The sequence below is a fragment of the Brachyhypopomus gauderio genome, unplaced genomic scaffold (assembly GCF_052324685.1).
Source record: "Brachyhypopomus gauderio isolate BG-103 unplaced genomic scaffold, BGAUD_0.2 sc90, whole genome shotgun sequence".
Taxonomy (NCBI): domain Eukaryota; kingdom Metazoa; phylum Chordata; class Actinopteri; order Gymnotiformes; family Hypopomidae; genus Brachyhypopomus; species Brachyhypopomus gauderio.
This window is the reverse complement of record NW_027506911.1, coordinates 943,166-970,692: the sequence shown is the minus strand read 5'-3', so window position 1 is coordinate 970,692 and position 27,527 is coordinate 943,166. Positions and strand designations below refer to the sequence as shown.

The 27,527-nt window shown below is 46.8% G+C and overlaps 1 long non-coding RNA gene across 1 annotated transcript; it reads right to left on the bottom strand.

Moving 5' to 3' along the window:
• Positions 1-8,170: 8,170 nt before the first annotated feature.
• Positions 8,171-11,652, bottom strand: LOC143493644 (uncharacterized). The gene is made up of 4 exons (XR_013125549.1): positions 11,519-11,652; positions 10,591-10,698; positions 10,253-10,477; positions 8,171-9,129 (listed from the first exon to the last, which is right to left on the bottom strand). It is a non-coding gene; the product is annotated as an uncharacterized LOC143493644 (long non-coding RNA).
• Positions 11,653-27,527: the final 15,875 nt, after the last annotated feature.

The window sequence follows — 27,527 nt, the reverse complement described above, 5'->3', positions numbered from 1 at the left end:
CAGACATGACATTCAGACACTGTCCGACTCAGAGATAAAAACAAAAAGATTTTAACTTGGAGGGGTGCGAGTAAGAAGAGTAGTCCATTGAAACGCAGAGTGCGGATTAATTTCCTTCTCACTTTAGACCCGCAGGGACGCTAGCGAATGATCCAGGAGGAGCGAGTAACTAGTCGCTACTATTGTGAATGTAGCAAAACGGTAACAGAAGCTACAGCAGCGATTAAATTAAAAATAATTTAAAGGCTAGCTTTAAACACGCTCTTCCCTGTTGACTTCTCTCACGGTAATGTCGCGCTGAAAAATATTGACCTGTCTTGTCAATATATGGAGCCAGATCCGTAAACGCGAGCCGCTTTCGCCATTCCAGATGGCTCAGTCAAAACCATTATATCTTAATGAACCAATAAATAACATCAGCGGCAAAAATGAGTGTAAAAAATACCAGGGTTCATCATTTAGAACTACAAAAAAATCTTGTTTCTTATTTTACTATCTACCTATTTTTCATAAGAGTTTGTTTTACCGCAAAATACTTCAAAAACGGCGAATTTCGCCGCAAGGTGACAGATTTTCATGCCTGCATCCAGTTCACTAAAATTTTAAAAAGCTCGCGCTGGTGAAGTGTGCTAAATATTAACTGCCATGCTTAATGTAGTTATTATACAGTGTACATTTGCAATATCTACAGACCATTTACCAATTAATTATAACCTTTGTATAAACTTTTATGGTAAAACTTAGTTTACATGCTACTGTGAAACAGAACCACCGCGTTCCGCCACGTTTGAAAACGCTGGGAGGCTGGTGGGGTGGGCGTGGCTTGGTCCCAGAGGCGGTCTCAGAGCTCTGTGTCAGTCCGGAATCAGTGACCAATGGAGATTGCAGAGGAACGCCTTCATCTAAGACCCTCCCACACGTGAAATGTGTTCCAAAAGTCAGAAGCAAAAAACGAACCAGAAGCAAAGAGAGATTCCAGAAGCAAAAGACCTTACTGGAAAAATCCAAAAAAACTAAAACAATGGAACCAAAAACTTGTCAAAATGCAAACGAAAATAAGTTTCAAATAACCAATTATATAAAAAATATATACTTTTGATATATATTTTTCTGTTTTGCATTCATAACATATACTTTCTGCTCTTGGATTTACTTTTGCTTTTGTGGAACTATTGAAACAAAAATCACACCATACAAAACGCAATGGTGGCTTAGAATTACCAAATTTTTATCAATATTTCTTAGCCAATAGATTACAGTACATTTTAAAATGGGTCAAATACGACTTAATAGACAGGCCATGGTTAGACCTAGAACAAGCATTCTGCGGGAAAATAAAACTCTCAGACCTACCTTACATTAGCTCTAATATTAAGCGTCAGGACTGTTTTAAAAGCTATAGTATAAATACTTCACTGACAGCCTGGTGGGAATTCCTTAAATTAACTCGGTCCCCACTCATCCCATGCAAACTAACACCCATTTGGAATAATCCAGACATCTGTCAGAACAAGAAAGTACTACATTTCACATCATGGCATGACAAGGGAATAAAAAATTTAGAACATGTTATTAAAGATGGAAACTTTGTCACATTTCAGGAACTTGTATCAGAATATGGAATAAACAACAGTAGATTTCTGGAATATCAACTATTAAAATCCATTATTCAACAAAGATTCAACCGCTGTGACGCCGGAGGCGTCGTAACAGAGGCAGCCGGAGACGCAGGTGGAATGAACGGGGGTTTATTCTCCATAATAGAATATTAACAGAAAGCAAGGCAAACGCAGAGACTCTGAACGAGTAAACAGGCAGGAGGACTCTGAGACAGCGCTTGACGGTCCAGTGAGGCTCGTAGCGTGAATGTGCAGCACTGGACCGGACGACCTGCGGGCTTAAAAAGAGCAACGTAACAAGAAACAGGTGCATCAGTATTCTGGTGATTGTGATGGTAGGAGTGGCTGCGTGCTCGGGGGTGTGTGCTGGGATCGGCTGCTGATCGGGATGCGCGCCCTCTGGTGGCAACCCGGCCCCCTCACCGTGACAGAGCCCTCCCCCAAGGACCCCTCCCGTCGACTCCCACGCGGTCTTCCCCGTTGCCGCGGAGCTGGCCGGTCTGGATGTGCCCTGTGGAAGTCGGCGATAAGGGAGGGGCCTACCACTTGAGAGGCTGGTATCCAGGAGCGCTCCTCCGGTCCGTATCCGACCCAGTCCACCAGGTACTGTAAGCCACCTCTTCTGTGCCTCGAGTCCAGTAACCTCTCCACGAGGTACGCGGGTCCGTCCGATAACTGCAGCGGCGAGGGCGGCCGTGGCGTAGAGGCCTCCTCCAATGCACCTGCTCTGTATGGCTTGAGAGCGGACACATGAAACGCACGCGACACACGTCTGTCTTCGGGCAGACTGATACGGTATGTAACTGGGTTAAGCCGCCTCAAAATGACGTACGGGCCGGCATATCTCTCCCCCAGTTTACCTCTCCTGCCCAGGCGTCCATCTTCGGTGGAGACCCACACCTTATCCCCTTCCTGATAAGATGGGGCCTCTCCCCTCCGACGGTCGGCTTTCTTCTTGAAACGCCGGATTGCCTCCTTCAGCCGCTGATGGGTGTCCTCCCACACCCGCTCGCTCCTCTTACACCACTCCTCGACGATGGGTTGGTCTGAGGAAGCGGCGTTCCAAGGATAGAGCGGCGGCTGGCGACCAAGCACGCACTCGAACTGCGTCATCCCCGTGCTGGAATGTGTGAGGGAGTTCTGTGCGTACTCGGCCCAGGGCAGAAGGGCGCACCATGTGTCCGCGTGCTCGCTGCAGTAAGCGTGCAAGAACTTTCCCACCTCCTGGTTCGCGCGTTCCACCTGTCCGTTAGCCTGCGGATGGTAACCAGAGGTTAGGCTAACCGTGATGTTCAGCTTGGGCAGGAATTCCCGCCACACACGCGAGGTGAACTGCGGTCCCCTGTCCGACACGATATCCTCAGGCAGACCGAACTGCCGGAATACGTGTCGAAACAGAAGATCCGCAGTCTCCCACGCGGTGGGCAGGCCCCGCAAAGTCCAAAGCGATGTGCGTCCACGGCTGCTTGGGTGCAGGGAGAGGGAGGAGCTTACCCGCAGGAGGAGTGTGTGGCACCTTGCACCGCGCACACACCGCGCAGGACGCCACCTGCTGCAGTACGTCCCGGTGCAGCCCCGGCCACCAGTAGCGGGCCCCCAACAACTGAGCCGTCTTAGACACCCCTGGGTGCCCCGTCCCCATTGACGTATGAGCCCAGCTGATGAGGGCACTACGGTGCGCGGGGGGAACGTACTTACGGTGCGGCGGGCAACCTGGATGCGGGTTCGCTGCCTCGATCTCCCGATCGATCTGCCACTCCAAAGCTCCCACGACGCACTCAGGTGTAAGCACTGGCTCCTCGCTCGTAGACTCCGTACTGCCAGGAAAGGATCTAGACAGCGCATCCGCACGCTGGTTCTTCTCTCCTGGCCGGTATGTCACCTGGAACTTGAAATGAGAGAAATACAGAGACCACCTGGCTTGACGGGCGTTCATCCGTTTCGTGGTCCTGATGTATTCCAGGTTTTTGTGATCAGTAAGCACGGTGAATGGATGCTTAGCTCCCTCTAGCCAATGTCTCCACTCACCGAACGCCTTACGCATAGCCAACAACTCACGGTCTCCCACCCCGTTGTTGCGCTCGGCGGCGGAGAGCTTCTTAGAGTAGAAAGCTATAGGACGGAGGGAGCTGTGCTTTTTCGGACGCTGTGACAGCACCGCGCCTACTCCCACGTTCGACGCATCCACCTCCACTATAAAGGGACGATTAGGATCCGGTTGGTGCAGAACCGGCGCGTCGACAAACGCTTGCTTCAGCTGGTTGAACGCTCTCGTAGATCTCTCTGTCCAGCGAAGCTTAACTCCTCCCCCTCTCAGCATGTCAGTAAGGGGCTCTGCGATCTGGCTATATGCGCGAATGAACCGCCTATAAAAATTTGCGAAATCCAGAAACCTCTGTAGCTCGCGCCGTGTGTGAGGCTGCGTCCATTTCACGACCGCCTCCACCTTCCTGTGCTGCATGTGCACGGAGCCTGGCCTAATGGTGTAGCCTAGGAAGTTCACCTCACTGAGATGGAACTCGCACTTCTTGAGCTTGCAATACAAACGATTGCGCAAGAGCGTGCCCAGAACTGATCGTACATCACGCACATGTTGGTCGTAGGAGGAAGAATAGATCAGAATGTCATCGATGTAAGCGACAACGCATCTATTCAGATACTCCCTTAAGACCTCATTAATAAACGCCTGGAAGAACGACGGAGCAGATGCCAAGCCATAAGGCAAGACGCGATACTCGTAGTGCCCCGTAGAGGTACTAAACGCCGTCTTCCATTCATCACCCTCGCGCACGCAAATAAGGTTGTAGGCGCTGCGTAGATCCAGTTTAGTGAAGACTTTAGCCCTCCTTAACTGCTCCAGTGCCGACGGCACTAAAGGCAGCGGGTAGGCAAAGTTCACTAAGAGGGAATTGAGCCCTCGGTAATCTACGCATGGCCTCAGACCGCCGTCTTTCTTCTTTACGAAGAAGACGCTGGCTGAGGCGGGAGAGGTGGAGGGAGTAATATAGCCCTGAGCGAGAGCCTCCTTAACATACTGAGCCATGACCCGCTCCTCTTCCTGAGAAAGTGGATAGACTCGACCGCGCGGTGGCGTAGTACCTGCCTTGAGGGTGATGTGACAGTCCCAGGGTCGGTGGGGTGGTAATTGGGTGGCCTTGGCAGCGCTAAACACCTCCGCTAGATCCTGATATGGAGCGGGAATGACCGGAGTGGTGCTGATGTTAGGGCTCTCTACGCTGGTGGATTGCGCGAACACACGGGAGGGAGACTGAGTGCCTTGGAGAGGTGCTACCCACTTCAGCAGCCTACCCGTGGACCAGTCGATAACGGGGTTGTGAAGCTTACACCAAGGGAGACCTAACATGAGGGCATAACGTGTGGAAGGGAGGACATAAAAACTAATATGTTCACTTCTACCCTGAACGGTTAACGTGACTGGTGCAGTGCGGTGATAAATAAAACCCCCGCCCACAGGCCGCCCGTCCAGTGCTTGCACACGGCGTGGCTCCTCCAGTCTTCTCAAGGGCACCCCCAGTTCCTCCGCGACGCTCCTCCTCATGAGGTTCCCCGAGGCTCCCGAGTCCACTAGGGCGAAGGTATTAAGAGAGACCACCCCGTAAGAGACCGAAGCATCCCAAGTCAACAAACCTCCCATTACGGACGTACTCACCCTGGGCCGCCCCCTCGTCGGTTCAGCGCTCCTCATGGGGGGGGGGGGGGGGCGGTAGCACCCATCTCCATGGGTTCTGCTGTGGGAGTCTCCTTGGGTGGTGTGGACACGGAAGCCTGCGGGGTACCGACGAGCGCCACTCCTCTTCTTCTCTCCTGCAACAGCCTATCGTAGGTGATAGCCTGATGCACCACCTGATTAAACCCGAGCTCCTCGGGCCGACAGCTCAACTCTGCTCTCAGGTCAGGCTTCAACCCCGCCAAGAACACGTCGATGAGGGCGGCCTCGTTCCACCCCGTCCTGGCGGCCAGGGTACGGAACTCCAAAGCATGCTCTGCAGCGCTTCGGTTTCCCTGCCGCAACTGCAGCAGGCTCTGGCCGCAGGACCTCCCTCGGCGAGGGTGGTTAAAGATCACCTTTAACTCGCTGACGAAGTCCTCGTAATTCCGCGAGCAGAGAGCCTCACTCGAGAGCTGCGCCGCTCCCCAGTCCAGAGCCCGGCCCTTCAGGCGGGATACGAGGGTCGCGACTTTCTGAGCGTCCCCGAGAGACGGCAAGCTCGCAAAGTACAGTTTGCACTGCAATAGGAACCCCTCGCATCCCTCGGGGTCTCCCTCGTAGTACTCGGGCTGCGATATCGGGGATCGAGCTGACATGGTCGATGCAGGCACCTGTACAGACAACGTCTGCATGCATGTCGTCAGACCTGTCATCAGTGCGCGGAGCTCCTGGAGCTCTTGTTGTTGTTTCCCCAGCATGAGACCCTGGTGAGCTAGGACCTCCAGTGGAGAAGCCCCCATGTCTCCGGCAGCTTCAGGCTGCACATTCTGTGACGCCGGAGGCGTCGTAACAGAGGCAGCCGGAGATGCAGGTGGAATGAACGGGGGTTTATTCTCCATAATAGAATATTAACAGAAAGCAAGGCAAACGCAGAGACTCTGAACGAGTAAACAGGCAGGAGGACTCTGAGACAGCGCTTGACGGTCCAGTAAGGCTCGTAGCGTGAATGTGCAGCACTGGACCGGACGACCTGCGGGCTTAAAAAGAGCAACGTAACAAAAAACAGGTGCATCAGTATTCTGGTGATTGTGATGGTAGGAGTGGCTGCGTGCTCGGGGGTGTGTGCTGGGATCGGCTGCTGACCGGGATGCGCGCCCTCTGGTGGCGACCCGGCCCCCTCACCGTGACAACTGCAATCAACTGAATTTAGAAATATCACCATGGGTAACTGAATTTTTAAATCTATATACTCCTAAATTATTATCAAAACTGTATAAATTATTGTTAAAATTTGATGACTCAATCTCCCTTCCGATAGCCAAATGGGAACGAGACCTATTTATTAATCCAGATCAACATTTCTGGACCGACATATGTATAAATATCTTCAAAATAAGTAAAAGCCCCAACTTACAACTTATACAATACAAAGTCCTTCATAGAACACACTATACAGGACAAAGGATGTTCCAAATGGGCCTAGCACAATCAAACATATGTACCCACTGTACAGGCAATATAATTGATAACTATATGCATGCTATATGGGATTGTAGGCCTGTCCAGGAATTCTGGCAGAAGGTATGTGTAGAATTGTCCACGGGGTTTAAAAGCTGCATCCCAACTTCCCCCAGACTGTGCATCTTAGAAGACGTCAGTGAATTAGATACAGAGGCAAACATATCACACATAGTTCTCACTGCCCTATGCATCGCCAAGAAAACCATCCTCATCAATTGGAAAACGAAAAAGAACCTGCATATTACTCATTACAAAAATTTATTACTCGATCACATCTGTCTGGAGAGAATGTCTGCTTCCTCTAAAGACCAGTTGGAGGAATTTAATTCTCTTTGGTTCCCACTGATCAGTTCCATTAGCTAGTCGGGGTGGTTGGCGGGGACTTCAGCTCCTGGAGGGCCGGTTGGTGGCTGGGGGTCGACCCCGGGGAGACTGCTCATGCCGGCCACTTTCTGGGCTGGAGGGCCGGGGCTGCCGACCTGGGATATCATGTGTTTGCCCTGGCGGGCGGTGGTGGGGGGGCTTGGGTGGCGCTCCCTTTGGGATCTGGGGTGTGGGGCCGGGGTGCGGGGGGAGCAGATGCTGGCCCTCGGCGGGGTGGCTGGCCTCCCCTGCGGGGTCAGGTGGCGGGACCCGGGGCCCGATGCCTGGGGCCCCCCGACCCCGAGCTAGGGCCCTGCCCGTGCGGGGGGACCTGCGCTGCTGCGGCTGCACCGCTGGGTGGGGTGGGTCGGTCGGCCTTGTGTCGGGGCGTTGGGTCTGGGCCTTGGGGCTCCGAGGTGCCTGGGTGGTGGGAGTGGGGTGGTGGATGATGGGGATGTCTGGGGTGGGCCGGGAGGTAGGGTTCCGGATTCCGACCAACATGTCCTCAATACTGTTGATGTCTGTCATCGTTTGTTCACTGTGCGATTGGTATGGCTGTGGGTGCTTACACAGGGGTGTTGTGTATAGGGAACAAGTGTGTGTGGGTGTATATGTATGTGTAGATATATATGTATGTACGTATGTATGTGTATGTATATATTTATATGTATGTATGTATGTATGTATATATGTATATATGTATATATTTATGGGTTAAATATATGTGAGTGCATACGTGTGTGAAGGAAATGTGTGTCTAGATGTATGTGGATGTCCGGACCGGCTGCTCTCTGTGGTGGGGGTGGTGTGGATCTGAGCTTGGATGTAGTGATGGGGAGGGTTGCCACCCTGGTCTCCCCGGGTCGGCCGCTCCCTGCCTTGAGCTGGGGGGGCAGCGAGGCTTGGTGCTCAATGAGCCAGCTAGCAAGCTGGCTCTCCTCTTCCAGAGGACCCTTTCCTCTGAACCTAAGCATTCCCACCCACCCACACACACACACACACACACACACACACGCACACACACACACATACAGTCCTTGTACATTTAGGATTCTGGGGGCAGGCATGTACTCAGAGGTTGACGAGGTGGGCCTGCTGCCATGGTTCACCCGTCTCCTCACCACTGTCTGTACCTCAGTTTTTATTGCACTTTAGACATTGAGGGCCTTTGAGGGGACGGTGTGGACATACACTGACCAGTGGCCCGGTGCCTTGCCCACGTTTGTCCTAGCACCTGTCCCCTCAATTTTTACTGCACCATAGTATCACACACTACAATACATGCATATACACCAACACCTACACACAACACAGCACTGGGGGTGGAGGGGTGGAAAGGCCTTCCTTCACCCGCTTCCTGCTCCCTGCTGGGGCGGGGGTGGATTGCTGGCGCGGGACTGGGCTGGTGGCTTCCTAGGACTACTGCCGATCCTTGCTGGTCAAGCCATTTTCCCCCGCCGCGGAGGGCGTGCTAGTTTGGATAAATGTGTGTCCTTGTTTCTTTTTGAATAAGTGGACGAATGAATACGTGTTGGAGGGAGGGGATATATGGGCATGTGTGGGTAAATTTGGAGGTGTATGTATGGTCGAATGTGTGAAGGAATTTATGTTGGGGTGAACATGCATGTAGGTGTATATGTGTAAAGGTCTACGTGTGAGGGTGAATTTGAGTGTATGTATATATGTATGGGGGAGGGTGTGTGCATGGTAGGGGTGTATAGAGGCGAATGTAAATCTGAGTTTGAGTGTATGGGTGAGGACAGCTGGTTCTGGGACGGGGCTGGTCGTGCCCGGTTCACTCCCGGATGCTCCCCTGAGATCACTGCACCACTCCAGAGGGGGGGCGCCTTGGGGTTCCGGGGTCTGCCTTGGCTCCCCGGCAGGGGGGCGGTTGGCCCGCTCTCCTGGGCGGTTGTGGTTCGGGGCGGCCGGGTGCTCCTCGGCGGGAGTTGAGCCCTGCCGGGTGGTGGGTATATATACTTTGCATATTGTTATCACTATATTATATATTGTTATCACTATACTATATATTATACAGAATTGTTATAATTGCCATTTAATCTGTACATAAAAACTTTGTGAAACAAAGTAGTTTCATTTTCAAACATTTTCAAGTATTTAGCCTAAATTCCAGCACTTTTCAAATTTGAAACATAAAGCAACATTAAAATTGGTCAGGTAAATGTTCCTTCCCCTGTTTTTGAGGGGTGTTTCTTTATACCAACACACATCATTTTAGAGAACACTGCACAGAATGTGATGCGGCAAGTATAAACGCCTCCACCGTTCGCGGAAGTTTGCGTGAGGTGTGCGGAGCCACTGTGATGACGTCATTATTGTTTGTGTGGCCCTCTGACACAATTCAGGTTTCTCATGTGGCCCCTTGTAAAAATTAATTGCCCACCCCTGCGGTAGGCCGATCCAGCTCCTCAGGGGATCCGCCCACTTCACAACACTCCACCTCCCGTTCACTTCATAGATCACAAGCCCCGCCTACTGATCAGTTCTCTTCATTCCTGCACCTGTCATCCATTTTCAGTCGCCCTCTTTATCCGTTAAAGGTCAAGATTGAGTGACTCTCTTCAGGGTTCAGAGCGCTATCCGCTCCTCTGATCCCTTGTATTTAAACTGCATTTAACAGCTTTGAGTTGTGCTGTGTCTATGATGGAAATGGACATTAAAGTCGACCCAGCACCACCTCCTGTGTCTGCTGCATCTGTCACCTCGTTACAGAATATACCGTATGAATAAACATTAGTGCTCCTCTGAGCCCTGGAGACTTTCATGTTGGGGAGAGACTCAACTGTACACCAACGTTGATCTACAATAAAGTGGGACCTGTCATTCCCATCAATTGATGTTGGAGACTGTCTTCTTTATTTTATTACTCTGTTCCTTATTTGTTTAAGGATAATTCAGTGATACTGGCTTTAATGTGGGACTAAGGAACCACAAATATTTACTCCCTCCACACATACGCAAGAACTGAGGAGGGAGAGACAGAGGAAAATGTGGAGAATGAAGAATTAAAATACTTTCAGTCTGATTAAAGAATCTGTGTGTGTAATGTGTCACTCACTGTGGGTCAGGGGTCACAGGCCCACTACTGAAGGTAGGAGGATCAAATATGGACCAGTCACTCTTCATAGACACACAGCTGGGTACTGGAGATGATTCACTCTTCATAGACACACAGCTGGGTAGTGGAGATGATTCACTCTTCATAGACACACAGCTGGGTACTGGAGATGATTCACTCTTCATAGACACACAGCTGGGTACTGGAAGTGATTCACTCTTCATCCTGATGAAGATGAGGAAAGTGTTGAGTAATTATGTTTTTCACTACATCTCATTTATCCTGAATATTCCCTCTTCCTGTTTCCTCATATTAAGTGCTGATGTAAAGCTCCTCACTTTGGGTCAGAGGTTCCTCCTCCACTGCTGGAGTTATGAGGCTCCATCATGGAGTTGTTCCTCTTCACACACACACAGCTGGACACTGGAGATGCTGCTCTCTGCTCCCTGTCAACAGTTCATCATAAAGAGGAGGAGCAGGACACTGAAACACTGATTATAATGAACCTGATGTCACTGCAGTGTGACTCCACAACCAAACACAACCCCAGTAACACTACAGGAAAAAGACATTTTAACAGATTAGTTCATTACGTTTTCCAGTTTCTGTAACTGTTGTATACAGTGTTGTATATGTACTTGAATGCTTAATTGACTGACATGTTACACTATCACCATCTCTTGGTAACCGGTATCACTCTTTTTTAGCTAATGTTCCACTTAGATATTCCAGTTCAGAACGAATAAAGTGTGATTTAAAGCCCAAGACATTCCTTTCATCACGGCAAAATCTGTCTATTCAGTGACTAAATGAGAAAAACATCAGCCTGGAAACGTTAGAGTCTTTACAGATGCAGCTGAAAAATCTTAAATTCGACATGTGTGACGAACTTCTCGTTAATTCCGTATAGAATTCAAATAAGACGCATTTCCAGAGCGACAGAAGTTCAAATTTGGCGAAAATACCAAGCTCGCTTTAGCATACGTCGGTAATCCTAATAGCACAATTACAGCTCCGGTTTCTTTAATTGTGTAGACCTCATAGGTCACTTATGAGAGGACGGACTGAAACGATCTTGAAGATCTTAACGTCTACTCTTTAGAATTTGCTGTCATCTGTTTTCAATTCGGCCATTTTCTTGCAGTAAGACTCACAGACCTTTTCGTATATTCAGACTGGTTTACGCCCCTTTATCGTTAGAACATTAAAACAATATATTTTGTACATAATGTAACATTTATAATATTTCTCAGTGTTAATACTCACCGTCGTATGTCAGTCTTGTGTTCATAAGGTGATTCTTCTTGTTTACATTCGGTTTAGTCATTCGCATCTGGCCTCACGTGGCTGAAGTTGGTTACTTATTCGCAGTTTGAGATTGTTTGGTTACTTATTCGCCTTGTGTGTCGGGACAGGCAAAACTCATATGAATCATACATAACATGATGTATGTTGGATCAGGCTAATATCAGGTTCCTCTCTTAGGGAGTGACCTGTTCTTCATGATGCATTTGTTATTTCTCTGGCCCACCATCAATAAGGCTTTCAATAAGCCTCTGAAACTGCCCCTTTAAATGTGTTCACCTATCTGCCCACTGCTCAGTATGCCATGTTGTGTGCTGGTATTTCTTCTTCCGATTAATTTGTGTTCTAGATTAGCATTTCTGTGTTTTTAGTTTTCAAATCTAAGAATATGTTTCCTTACGTTAGAAATGCTGACGAATTCAATCATCATGTAAAAATTGCATACAATTGGAACGACTTGAAATAGAAACCATTTTACAAATGAAATGCTTTCATTATATTTTTATTTTTCACATTCACAAAATCAGTATGGGAAACAATAACCTCTTAAATGTTTGCTCCTACGCTCGTTTAATGTAACGTTTAATCTATCGCTTTTAAACAAAGTGCGCAGCAAACGCATCGTGAACACACCCTTTTTGAATAAGGAACCAACTTCAGCCGCCGAATAAGGAGCTGCGAATAAGTAACCAAACGGATCTCAAACTGCGAATAAGTAACAACTTCAGCCTCGTCGCTAGCTCGGCTATTGCTAATTAGGACTCCCTCTTTTTAGCTGCCCATATATCTGCTGGTCCAAAACAACCACAGGAAACTCAGCCAATTACTTTTTGTGACCAATTAGACATGGCCACAGGTCCCTACCTGCTGCACTGTTATAAAAACAGCTCTTTACCGTAAAATAAATTGTGGTTGTATATTAACGGCCAGTTTTGACTGTATTATCCAGTTATTTTTTAAAACAGCAATTCAGAAGCAATGATATGAAGCTGGTGTGGCTAGATGGTGGCAATTCCTCGAGTTCAAGCTTTTGATTTTCATCCATCCCCATCTCTTACATTAGTACACGGCTTTACATTTTGTTTATCTGGTTATATAAAGTTCTTATCAAACATTTGAAACCGACTAGATTACTTTTTTGTATAGAGGCTGCGTTTTTGTGGGTGCTTTCCTTCAAGCTGGCTTTCTCTCCACCGCAACATTGAACAAGGTATGTTTCCTTTTTATTATTATATTTATTAGTGAATATATCAAAAACATGTCTTTGCTGTACTTTATTTTCAAGCTCAAGAGCTTGTTAAACTTAGTTTGCAGAGAGGGGGTGTTTGAAAATTAGCAAGCTAGGTTAGGGTAAGTTGTTTTTAGCACTTTTGCTCTGCATTTACTTTTATGGAGTTAGTAGTCTCCCAAATTTCCACCTTAGCAAAAATAAGCCAGTAGCCTATTACCCACCTATGGAGCAGAAGTGTAATGGAAGTCTGTTTGCTATCTGAACATCTCCGATGCCGTGAGCAGAGAGAGAACTCCTAAGCCATTTGGAAGTTTGATTTTTTAAAAGGTTTTTTTCATTCATGTTTTTTCTTGAGTATTTATAAAATTTGCCAAAGGATATATGTGTGTGTATATCTAAATCTGTCATGTATGCCAATGGAATTTTGCTCCCTAATATCGGATGCATATATTTGTATGACTTTCAGAAACAGAAATCCTTACTTTGAATCTCCAGTATGAGGCTACAGCCACCTCCCCAGGAAGCAGCGTTTTGTCTTCACTGCCGTGCTCCACTCCATCCAGTGTAAGGATGAGTACTTCAACAGAGTCCAGTAGCAAAGAAAACTATGACCCACCCTCCCTCATAAGAAAGGCATGGACAGAAAACTTCCAGGCTCCATGGAATCTCATGCCTGTCGAGATTCAGCCATCTCTGAAGGTAAGAGACCTTCACCTGCAGCAAGACGGCAGATGGTTAGAGTGCTGGCAGATGAAATGAGGAAGTATGACTTAAACCCTACACGCTCACAATGTTTCAGTGTTTGCCGAAGCATCATCCCATCAGTACCCCAAGAGTTTTGCAGATCAGTGTGAAAATGGTCAATTATTAGGTGGTGGCTATACTTCACTTTTAATTCAACTCAAAACCCGAACTGAAAACCTGAATCGTACCAGCAGCTTTAGGCAACACCGTACTTCAGACCTTGGTGGTAAAAGAGGTCCTACTGACATATATGGGTGTACCAGATTCCAGCCTGACCTCCCTCCAGAGGAGACTAATGACACAGTGGAGGTGAGACGACAAAAGTTGGAGGACATATATGGTCAGGAAGGTGTAAAAGGTGTTGAGAGATCAGAAGTAAAGCAGCTTATGGAAACCACTTTCTGCCTCCAGCGTCGCCATATAAATGCACTGCCAGCACCAGCTATTGCAGACGTAAGGGACAAATGGCCACACCTCTTCACCCAAAAAGGCCTCTATGCTCATTTTGAGCTTTTAACTGATATCTACGTGCTCCGTGCGCTTGAACTCAGTATGGAGGAGTGTGGAAAAAATATTGTGGAATTCTTTAAGAGCAAACCCACCAATGACAAAGTTCAAGCAGTTCTGTTTGAAGATGATGTTGAGTTGTCTGTCCGTGTCATCCAGCTTCTGATGGCTCACTTTGAAGAGAGCATCGAGGGACTAGTCCTTATTGAAAATGTAAGGTTTTATATAAATGTATATGTATGTATGTATAAATGTGTTTGTATGATCATTGTTCTGCCTAAACGATTAAAAATAACATTCACATTTGTTGTAGTCGTTCGCCACTGCAGCTGACGTGTAGAGCATGTTCACCCTACCGGCAACTCCTCCTGCTGCTACTTGGTATGTTTATAAAGAATTCATATTACCCAACAAAAATTGTATTTTGTCAAAATGATCAAAATATCTTTGCTGCCAGTGGTTAACTCTTTATCTGTTTTGTTTCAGGGGAGAAAACATCTGGCCGTATTGAGCACTGGATGGTCAGTCTTGAGGGACACGCCATCTGTGAGTGCATACAGCCAACTTTCTTGACCGGTCTTGCTGCTGTGTTTTCCACATTCTACAGCTTCAATCTTCAATATCAAGAAGAAGCCGCATGCACACTTGAATTCATTCAAAGGTATTGTTTTCACACGTATTCCACAACTCTGATTGATAAAACTGGTAAGGTTTAACATAGTTAAGTACTAGAGGTGTGACGAGATCGAGATTTGTGATCCAGCAAGCAGCTAGAATGACATCGGAAAATACAGGTATTACTATTGAAGATAGTAATACCTATTGAAGATAGTAATACGCCACTTTCAAATCGTTTGTTTGGCAGCATTTTGGGAACCCAGCGGAAATGATAAATGGCAAGAGAGTGACTGGATATGGCCCGTGTCTTATCAAACATTGAATGAAAATAATTCCGTACACGGCGACTAATACGAGCAGGATGCAGAGACATTTACAGCACCACCATAGCTCAGTACTCAAATCAGCATATCTCACTTGAACAGAGGTAGCAGGGACGGAAAGACACGCTTTGGCAAGTTGAGACAGCAAAGGAGCCGTTACTGGCTGTTTTGAAGTGGCACCATTTGCTGTACACTGAATTTTGTTTACTCTGTAATACGTTAGTCAAGAACTTATATCAAACGTCTGGTTAACATGTACAGCCGATCTCTCTCCGCCTTGCTTCACCTCATCACGTACTTACTCTACATATATTAATCAATCAACCCCAAGAAGTAACAGTGCCACCTAGTGGTGTTTCAATATGCAGACACAACATCCCCCCACAACGTAAAACAATTCTTCCTGTCATGAAGTCACTGGAATACCTTCAGGGTTATGCCTGTAACGTTGATCAACAAAACGTAGAATTAGACTGTAGAATCATTAATGAACTTAATGCAGGCCTGATAGTTTTCAGGCGCCACGCCGGAATTCCGGCGTACCGACGTGTCTTCGAGAAAAAAAGGTTCGCTAGTGCATGAGTTAAAGTTCTCCGTCACCACGACGAATTTCCGTCATTTGAATTTTTTGGGGGAAAATCCGTCAAATCATAATAATAAACCACACGCGCGCGTTATCTGTTTTGAGGCCGAAATATGATCCTGTCACTGGCGCTCATCAGCGCTGGATGGATGACGGCGGTGTAGTTTAATTGACTTGCGGCTGATTTTCGGACATTACGTAGAGAAGTTACCTCCGTCCAGCCTTAAGTCCAGTTTGTTTTGGTCATTAATGCTCCGATTCAATCGACATAAACATCATACAGGCGGTCCCAGGGTTACGAGTTTCCCGAGTTACGATTTTTCTCCCATTTACTGTATAAATCCTTGTTTGAACCTAAGTGGTTCTGCTTCGTAAACGGACCTTGGTGTTTGGTGTGCGCGGCGGAAGAATACACGGTTACGCGGCTCGGGACCGTGGAGGACAGCGTCAGGATAGGCCTTTAGGTATTTTATCTTTATTCTGATGAAGTTTAATTTTTATCAGAAATATAAGAAAGTGGTTTTTTTGAGCTGATACAGGTGGTCAGATGATCTGGTTCATCGTGGCCGTCTGTAACTTACGGCGTAAGGTGTAATACATGAACAAAAGCACAAAATGTATGTCCGAATAAACCAACACAAAATATTTATTAAATATTTTATATATTAAAACTAACTATAATCATAATATTTGTAATTCTTTTAAACTTTATTTGCATAATTTCTTTGAGTTGTCTGGTATCCTATAATTTACTAATAGTAATGAATAAATAATTGATCATGCCTGTTTTTTAACATATTGTGTCTAATTGTGTTAACAGAATCTTTAGGTTACAGCATTTTCTCAGAATATTAATAGAATTTTTTTATATTCCACCATAATGATTACCTGACTTATAATATATATTATAATATAGTATTCCATATATATACACACACACACACACACACACACACACACACACACACACACACACACACCCCCAACACCCCCCCCCCCCCCCCCCCCCCCGCTCAGAAAAAGTTCAGGCTCAGGAATTTTTCCCACTATCACCCCTGTTAATGTGTAAGCACACAGAGATATTCAAACTTGCATAACATGCTCCATTTTTAAGTAAACCTCACCAATGAATGAATTCACTTCAGCATTGTATATGAATGAAAGATGAATTAACTTGTAGCCTAACTTGAAAAAGGATATGGATCAGTCCATTTGTTTTTATTGATCCGAATGGCCTCATAGTCTTTCAGCCATTCGAGAGGCCTCCGCTCTCTGGCAAGATGCACTCGGTCAGCAGGCTGGTTCCTCTCAGGTGCACGTGCTTCAGCTGCTGCAGTCGTAGGTTGTTCTGAAGATGTTGTCACAGTGTCCTTGTTATCGGTGTGCTGATCTGGTGGCTTCACAGCTGCATCAGACACTCGTGTAAGCTGAGAAGAATGCCAGTTCTTTCTGTCGGCCAGTTCGAACGTGCATGGCCCCACTCGTTTTTGGATTTGAACTGGTTGAGTGAATTTGGGATGACCTTTGGGAACATGAGTCTGTTTTCTCACCCGAACTTTGTCTCCTACTTTGAAGGCCGGTGTGCGCGCCCCCATCTTTTCATCACAGTATGATTTCACCTGTGACTGGTGGTTTGACACCCGGTGGTGCACTTCCCCATCCTGGTCAGAGCAGGGCGGCAGTGGCATGACGGCCATCTTGGTACGCATCTTACCACGAAACATCAGTTCAAAAGGTGACACACCTGACATGGCATGTGGTGTTGCACGGTAAGTGTGCAGAAAGTCTGCCACTGTCGCTTTACATGGTGCATTTTGGACAATTGCAGCTTACACCACACTTTTCAGCACTGGATTAAATCTTTCCACAGCACCATTGGATGCAGGGTGGTACACACGCACTCTGGTGTGTTTGATGTTGCGTTCAGCAAGGAATGTAGACAGTGCAGTGGAGATCAGTTGTGGACCGTTGTCTGTCACTACATACTCAGGGTTGCCATAGCGACTAAAGGTTGTATTGAGAAAGCTAATCACAGTCTCTGTAGTGATAGAGGGTGTGAATGCAACTTCTGTCCATTTTGTGTAATAGTCAGTTAAGGTGATGTCATATCTGCAGTCCCATGTGGCTGTTTCGAATGGTCCCACGATGTCAAGGCCTAACTTGATCCACGGAGCGGAAGGTAGAGGTACAGGCTGTAGTGGTGCGGTGAAGGTCTTTGCTGTACGATCCAGGCTCTGGCAGAGTGTGCATGCAGACATGTAGGATTGGGTCAGTGCATCCATTCCAGGGAACCAATACAACTCACGCAGCCGTTGTTTTGTTCACACTCTGCCCTGGTGGTTCTCATGTGCAGCACAACTAGTGTTTTCCACAGGGAACGAGGCACCAGGAAGCGAGAGCCACGGAGCACTAGGTACCATGTACGCTCAGTTAATAGTGCATTTTGAAGCAGGGCTGAAGGTCAGAGCTCAGGGCTTTTTGCCACGCAGCCTTTTTGAATTTGTAAGCGTAAGGCTGAGAGCTCTGTGCATGACACGGAAGCAGACTGGAACTCGGCAGGTGTGATGGTTCCTCTGGCTGTGGAGAGTAGGGCAACAACCTCAGGCTCTGTCTCAGGTTCATCAGCATCAGGTGTAGACAAGGGTAAGAACCACAGACAGTCTGTAGTTTGGTTCTGTGTGCCAGCGCGGTAGACAACGTCGTAGTTGAAGCAGAGCAGTCGTGCTGACCACCTGGTGATGTTCATTCCAGCCCTGTCAGTGTCTTTGGTGCAGAGGAGTGTAGTGAGGGCCTGATGGTGGGTGCGTAGGGTGAACTATGACCCCACAGGTACCTTCTCCATTTCTCCACCCAAACACACGCTAAGGCTTCTTTCTCCACAGTCACATACTTCCTTTCAGCCTGTGTAAGTGTCCTAGACGCAAAAGCAACAGTGCGCTCACTGTCATCAGGGTGAATCTGTGTAAACACAGCGCCTGTGCCGTAGTCAGAGGCATCTGTAGAAATGACACAGGGCAGCACAGGGTCGTACAGGGCAAGTGCAGAGCTGTGCACCAGCAGTTGTTTCACCTCATTGAAGCATTTGTCAGCCTCGTCAGTCCAGCTGTACTCTGTGTCAGTGCACAAACACGCAGTGGCTCCACCACGGTAGCGTAGTTGGGTATGAATTTGTTGCACCATGAAAGCATCCCAAGGAATGAACGTAAGGCAGCTGCATCATTTGGTGGAGGTGCTTGTTTGATGGCTTGGACGTGTTCTTTGTCCGGCTCAATGTCCTTTGCAGTCACTAAGTGTCCCAAGAAGCGCAAGCTGGGCTGTCTGAACTGGCACTTTGTCTCGTTCAGGCGCAGGTCTACCTTCCTCAGACGCTGCAACACTGTATCCAGTGCAGCATCATGCTCGGCTTGTGTGGGCCCATGACATATGACATCATCTAGGTAGCTCTGAACGTTGGACACTCCCGCCAGCACAGTAGACATCATCTTTTGAAATGCAGCAGGAGCAGAAGCTGCCCGTAGGGCACACGGCAGTACCTGAATAAGCCTTCGTGGGTTATGAAGGCGGTGAGATCCCTGCTGTCTGGGTGTAGTGGTAACTGGTGATAGGCACTTTCCAGGTCGATTGTTGAGAAGTGTGTCGAGCCAGCGAGTTTTGTGAGTAGTTCCTCCATGTGCGGTAGAGGATGACTGTCCACCACTATGGCTTGTTGGGCTGTTGGGCTCTCGTAGATCAGCACACATCCTGATGCCACCCATCTTCTTTTGTGTCACTACAATGTTTGACACCCAGGGTGACGCGTCAACTCACTCGATCACCCCTGCGGAGAGCAATTGTTTCAGTTCATCAGACACCGCAGATCGTACGGCGAGGGGTAGACGGTGCAGCTTCTGACGAACAACTACATAACTGCTGCTTACATTTTCTCAGTCCTGCTTTGAGTCTGATCTTCCCTGCATGATCCATCCATCCAATATCTGAACTGCTTTATCCCGCTAGTCAGGGTCACGGGGGGGCTGGAGCTAACTGTGGTTAATCCCAGCATCTCCGGGCGAAGGCAGGGTACACCATGGGCAGGTCGCCAGTCCACCGCACGGCCAACACACACGCACACCTACGGGCAATTTAGAGTGATCAATCAACCTAACACGCATGTCTTTGGACTGTGGGAGGAAACCGGAGTACCCGGAGGAAACCCACGCAGGCACAGGGAGAACACGCAAACTCCACACAGAGCAGCCCAGACCGAGAATCAAACCCAGACCGCCTTGCTGTGAGGCGACAGTGCTAACCACCACACCACCATGCCGCCCCCCTGCATGATCCACCCTAAACAATTCTGAAGGCTCTGTCCTGAGAGAAATCTAGGAATAGAGGAAGAAAACTCTATTACTCACACACACACAACTCTCAACTTCCCTCCCTCTGTCTGTCTCTCTCACACATGCACCAAGGTAACAGAACTGTCTCACACACATGAATCTAGATAACAGAACTGTCTCTCACACTCACACGTGTCTAGATAACACAACTGTCTCACACACACACACATGCACCTAGATAACAGGCCTGTCTCTCAAACATACAGATGCACCCAGATAACAGGACTGTCTGTCTGCCTTTCTCTCTCTCTCTCTCTCTCTCTTTCTCACACACACACACACACACACACACACGCACCTATATAACAGGACTCTGTCTGTCTGTCTCTCTTTCGCTCCCTCTCTCTCCCTCTCTCAATAATCATTGTAACACTCACATCAGATCAGCTGTTATTTAGGATCTCTGTTGTCCAACATGCCTGATGTCTTTCTCTTCCTTGTAACTGTGGTTAAGTTGGTTTCATGTTCGCATATTCAGAATTAAACACGTTATTTAAACACGTTATTTTACTGTCACCATCTACAAATTACATTAACATGGACTGTGGTCGTAAAGGCCCCAGAGCACTGTGCTGTCACGCTGAGGACCCCGACCCCTCCCTTTTGGGCGTGTGTTTACGTCGTCTGCGTCTGCTCGTCTACGTCAGTGGATCTCCGTGGGTGCGGTTTCGTCCTGTGCTGATTCGTCTCACCTGTGGCTCGTCTCGTCATCACATGGGGTTTATGTAGTTTGTCTATTTAATGTGCGTTCGCGCAGTGTCCTGTGCTTGTAGTTGTCTGAGTCTTCACGTTTTTCGTGTACGTATGTGTTCTACGTGCGCATACTGCGCTATTTGTTGTAAAAATAAAAGCGATGTCTGTTGCCAAGGAAGGATTCCATGTCTCATCCTTCGCCCAGCCCGCTCGTCACATGCGTTTTTCTGCAATAATTTCAATAGTTTTTAAATTATCCTTCATAAGAGCATAAAACAAGTTATAGTACATTAAGTGCATCTTAATCAACAACCTTGTTTTGTGGACTTATGATGGACCATTTAAAAGCTATTGAAATATTTGACAACTGACCACCACAAATTGGTGCAAGGTATAAATACCCATCTTTTAGTTGTAGGTTGTTATTTAGGATGCACTTAATGTAATACAATTTCCTTGGTGGTCTTAGACAGACCGTTTAAAAGTTATTGAAATTATTGCAAAAAACGCAGTGTGCGCAGATCTCTGGGGCCTTTACAACCGCCACTTGCGTCCGTGTTAAGGTCATTTGTAGACGGTGCCTTAGATGTTGCAGCGGTGACAGCAGTATATTGTGGCGTGGTGCAGGAAGGAGAGGCAGTAAACTGATCCATTTGATAAAACAGACTGGTTTTATTTAAATGCCTATCAATCATAATCGGACTGTTGGGAAATGATCACGTGGAACAAACTCAAATAAGACATGAAACATGAGGGCAGGTCATTAGCACAGTAACATCACACACACATGGCAGGTTGATTCAGACAATGCACAACTACATAAACTAATACAGGGTGGCTTAAACTACATAACACACACATAATCAGATACATAATCAATAACACACATCATAGCATTACATATAACATGGACCAAAACCGGAGCCGCAGGGGCTCATGGGAAAGTAGTGCCGTCCCCCATTACAATATTTAAAAGAATAAGTTTTTTAAATACTGTCTAAAATACGTCTATTCCTGACGTAAGCAAATTTGTAGATGTTTGTTTTTTTTGCTAGAAATAAGAATTTGCATATTTTGGCACTTTTAACTTGAAGAAAGAATTCTGAATATGCGAACGGGAAACAAACTTTACCAAGTTTCCTAGTATGCATATGAGTGACTTTTGATCCCATTAAAATTAACTTAAAACTATGTACAATTATGAAGGAGTGTGTCCTCTTATGGTCCGACAGAGATGTAGACTGTGAAAAAATCTGATATGTTTTGCTTCACTATTTTCAACAAGCTAACGTTAAAGTTTCAGCTCGGCTCCGCTGCTTTGCGAGTCACGCTGGTGATTTCCGCATTTGTTGATGGGCAGAGATGAACATGTGAGTGGGAGCTGCAGCATATCGATTAACTTTTAAAATACAAACTCAAAAGAAAATGGTGGATATTTTTCCAATGACAAAAAATCCTCACCCATAAAAAAATAATGCTGTTGTATCACCTGTCGCCACTGGCGAGTGAAATAACTATATTACTTGCAAATTAATATTTATGGTCGCGATTGAGAATCACTGCTGTAGTTCATAAGCACACAAGGTGTTCACGAGGTGATTAAAGCATATGACTCGAACATGACATAAATCACACATGATTTGACAAATGTATATTGGCCTCTCCCCTCACGCCCCATCCTCACACTCAGTACATGGTCCAGAAGAGATTGAGGTTATGAAAGCCAGAGCAGTTCAGGAGATGTAATCTTATCTGTCAGAACAGAGTGGCACCTCTGACTTTGAAACACCTCAGCAAGCTTCAGCATCAGCAGAAGACACAGCAAGTGATGCAAAGAGACTAAAGAAGACTCTTGGAAGCTTTTTCAAGAGGGCAGTCCCTGACAAGGGAGTACACACAATGAAAGCAGAGCTAAACAGCTACTTACAGTGTTCTCCAGCAGACAGTGAAAGCGATCCTCTTGCATGGTGGACGCTGCATGAAATTAACTTTCCTCGGGTTAGTCGTTTAGCAAGAAAATACCAGCTACCAGTGCAGCCTCTGAAAGGCTTTTTAGCACAGGAGGCAATATTGTAACATGCCAGTGGTCAGCACTGAAGGCTGCTACAGTGAACATGCTGGTCTTTTTAACAAATAACTGAATTATTTCAGAAATTAGGGTTCCCATTTGCATATGTTTGTGGAAGAACGCTGGAGTGAGCAGGTAATTCTTCATCTTCCACCTTTCTCTGGTCCTTGGTCTTCAGTGGTGTCTGTATCAGTTGCTGGGACACAATGCCCTGCTCTTCTTTTATCTGTTGTTCTGTCTTGGTCAGTGTGTCCACTGTAAAGAAGACATGAGGATATAACGAGGATCCAGCAGTGTCACTAGCACCCAACATTTTCTCTCCTCCATCCCTGCAAACCTTTTCTGCAGCAGGTTTCCCTGAGTGTTTCCATCCTCCTCGTGTTATGACCCTCTGCCTGAAGCTCCATCTTCAGCACAGCAATGCTTGGGATGACACTGGAGATGGAGCCTCTGAACTGTTGATCTCAAGAGGAACTTCCTCAACAGGTTCCAGCATGTCAATCAAACTGGAAATTATGTCCTATTGATCAGCAGTTGGTGTAGCAAATGTTCCCTAATCTCCAGTGTAGATGTTCAGTGTTTCTGTTCCAGCATCTCTGCATCATCGCTGGTCTGACCAATCAGACGCTATACTGCAGGACTGTTTCGAGCATGTGGATTGGGAAATGTTCCGTGATTGGTCGAGCAGCGTTGACGAGTATGCAGACACAGTCTCCGCCTTCATACGCAAGTGTGTGGATGACGTAGTGTCCTGCAGACAAGTCCACGTATTGCCCAATCAGAAGCCCTGGCTGAACTGTGAGGTCCGCTCCGCCCTTAGCACACGCAGCGCTGCTTTCAGATCTGGAAATACGCAAGAGTACAAGAAAACCAACTACGCTCTGCGTACATCCATCAGATCACCTAAACGGGTGTACAGGGAGAAAGTGGAAGCACAGTTTAACACCAACAATACACGGAGTTTATGGCGGGGACTAAACACAATCACGGACTACAAATCTGCCTCTCACACTCTGCCCAATACCAGCACTGATTTACCGTACGAGCTAAACCGCTTCTCCGCTCTTTTTGAAAGTAACCTCGCTGTCCAGCTGGAGAACCCCCCGCGCACCGTTGATCCCAACCCCCCCTCCGTCAGTGATGTGCGCAGAGCCTTCAGACGGGTGAACCCGCGCAAGGCAGCAGGACCAGACGGCACACCAGGTAGAGTGCTGAAAGCTACAGAGAATTAGCAGGTGTTTATGCAGACATCTACAACACCTCACTGTCTCTCTCTATCGTGCCAGTTAGCTTCAAACTAGCCACCATTGTGCCAGTCCCAAAGTCATCCAGCATTACCTGTCTGAATGACTGGCGACCTGTTGCCCTGACCTCCATCGTGAGCAAATATTTTGAGACGCTGGTCAAAGACCTCATCTGCTCCTCACTGCCTGCCACCCTGGACCCTCTGTAATTTGCGTATAGGAGAAATAGATCCACTGATGATGCAATCCCATCCTAGCAGGACCCCTCCCATCCTATCAGGACTCCTCCCATCCTAGCAGGACTCCTCCCATCCTAGCAGGACCCCTCCCATCCTAGCAGGACTCCTCCCATCCTAGCAGGACTCCTCTCATCCTAGCAGGACTCCTCCCATCCTAGCAGGACCCCTCCCATCCTAGCTGGACTCCTCCCATCCTAGCAGGACTCCTCCCATCCTAGCCACTGTCTGTTCTCTCAGCTGCCGAGTGGTAGGAGGCTTAGAAGCTTTAAAGCCAGAACCAGTGGGCTCAGAGACAGCTTCTTCCCCCATGCCACCAGACTCCTGAACAGCCAGTAATCTCGGCTCTGACCAACCCACACCCTCCATTACATGCATGAGCACCAAAGCACTTTATTTCACACTGCACCTCTGCACTGCTGGACTATTGGACTTAATAATACCAACCCGAGACAATACTCTACCCCTGCGCTCACATATACTCACTCCATACCTTGCTCTGACATCAATACAGCATCATACTCACTGGGATTACAGGCATCTCTATACAACAGTATAATCTCCATAATGTGTTACATTCATCTCCATTCTCTGTGCAATATCACATGTATATTTAATATATTGTAGATATCAAAAATTAGAACAATACTTATTTTTATTTTCAAGACATACAGACACTAGTTTAAATTGTTTGTAATTTATACATCTTTTGTAATATTGTTGTTGCAAATTGTGGAACAAGTTTTTCACTCACCGGGGTACCTGTACTCTGGTGATGTGACAATAAATCTGATTTTGATTTGATTTTGATTCATGTGGTGCGTGGAGCTCCAGCGAGTGGGTTCAGACTGAATGATGCTGTGCTGGAGGAGGCCAATTCTTTTACAACTGTTTTCAGATTCTGCTTTGCAAGCACAAAGTGGCTGAAATGTTTATCAATGTTCTTAATACAGAGTGGCAAGTACACTGTGCGCGTTTGGTTGCCGCTTTGCTCCGGGGTTTTTTGTTTTGTTTAGTTAATTAGTTCGTTAAATTTGGCTCCTGTTTTATTATCATTTCCAGGACTTTTACTCGTTGTTTGCTCGTGCTACTCGTGTTTGTTTTTTACTGGCTCACTGTTTGTGCCTGTATCTGGATACAGTGTGCTTTGGATTTCCTCTCCTGCTGAAACCACTGGAACTTTCTTCAATTACTACAGTTGGACTCCCCACTGCAGGTTGCTTGGACAGTTTCGCTATGCTGCTGTGACTTTTCCACCCTGGTTGTGTGCTATATGCTGCGCTTCTACTCATGCATGTATGCTGATACCGGCCTAACACGAGCTTTCCCTCTTCACTCCCTGCCGACACTAACCTGCTACATTCGAGTAAGTTTCCACTCTCTTGTTGTGGTGTTATGTTCCTCTTTATGCCCTGAGGAGTAAGTATAACTGCTCTTTCATGGCGTATATTAGTGGATGTGATTAGTAGGCTAACGTGGTGTATTATCTGGCTGTGTTTTCGGTTGTGTGCTAAGATGAGTGTGGCTAGCCGGCGTTTAGCAGCTGTAGTCGCTCTGGGTGTCCTGGTTCTTATCAAAGTAGCGCACTGGATTATGGCGTCGGAACACCCCTGCATCTCTCTATGGCAATTTCGTGCACTGCCAGCGAACTTCTGCAGATTAGGGACAGGAGTTACAGACTCTCCCCTGATGTGTTTTACAACTGTTTCCAACTCGGAATAGCTCGTTGCCCCCGGTATATGCATCGTAGCTCTCGCTCCACTACATCTCTGAGCTATCACACTGCTAGACCTGGATCTATTCCCTGCATCTGGAGTTCTAGTCGCCGACGTTCTAAAACACGGCACTATGTGGATCCTACCGTACTGCTGAAACTCCATAAAACCTCTGACTGGTCAACAACACATGATTCTGCCTCATGTAGGAATACAAAGTTTACTTTGCTTAATGTGCGGTCTCTCAATAACAAAGCGACTTTTATTTCTGAAATTATTACGGACAATAACATTGACTTTTTATTCCTGACGGAAACATGGCAACATCCAGATGATTATCTGGCACTGAATGAAGCTGCACCCCCTGGTTTTCAGTACATTGATAACCCCCGTACAACTGGTCGTGAAGGTGGACTGGCGGTCCTTTATCGTTCCACCTACAAGGTCCATAAAGTGTCTATTCCCCCGACATCTACATTTGAGTGTCTTGGTCTGAAGATAGCTGGATCAAAGCCATTGTTGATCTTGTTGGTTTACCGTCCACCTAAATCCAATTCTGTACCATTCTTTCTGTCAGAGCTGTCTGAACTGCTAGCCTTGCACTCTCCTCTGTTTCCTTCTGTGTTAGTATTGGGTGATTTTAACATTCATATGGACTCCAGTCAGTGTGCTCACTCAGCTGATCTTCTTAACCTACTGCTTTGTTTTGATCTCACTCAACATGTAGCCTCAGCCACTCACTCTCATGGTCATATTCTGGACCTTGTCTGTACTACCCCCTGTATTTCTCCATCCAATTTGCAGGTTACAGAATTTAATGTTTCTGATCATGGAGCTGTTGTATTTTATCTACCGCTATCACTCCCGTCCAAGAGAATGCATACACCTCGCAGCATTACTTTTAGGAATTTTAGAACTGCCAGCCGTCTTGCTCTTATGAATACGCTAGGCCAGTTCACAATTCCTCCGATCCTGTCGTCTCCTGAAGTCCTGGTCGATCACTATAATAGCATGGTCTCAGCCACACTTGATCTCCATGTTCCTCTTCAGACACGGGTTGTGACTTTCCGTCACTCTGCCCCATGGTTTACTCCTGAGCTCAGGTTAATGAAAGCTAGAGGCCGGCAACTGGAGCGTCTTAGCAAAAAAACGAAATTGACCGTCCATGCAGTTGCTTATAATGATCATATTCTTGAATATAAAACTGCGTTGAAAACGGCTAAGGCAGATTTTCATTCCTCCAACATCGCTAATTGCCAGGGAAATCCCCGAGCCCTGTTCTCCACAATAAATAAATTGCTACAATAAATACATTTCCATTAACCCCCTCATCATCTCTCTGTAGTGAATTTTTGTCATTCTTTACCAGGAAAGTCAGTAATTGTTCGGTTTTCCCACCGAAAGGGCATTGACGAAACGGCAGACAGATATAACTCTTTGTGGATTTGTTTATTTTCTTTATTTCAGGTTATTCCCACAGCTTTTAGGCAGCCTTTATTTGGCTCTTAGTCAGCATTTAGGTAGCTCTTAGGTCATAAACCTAAAAGTACAACAAAACCGTATACATAAGTAACATGGTATAAATAAGGCCATACAGCCATGCTCATAAAAATGCAGGATACTTTAATT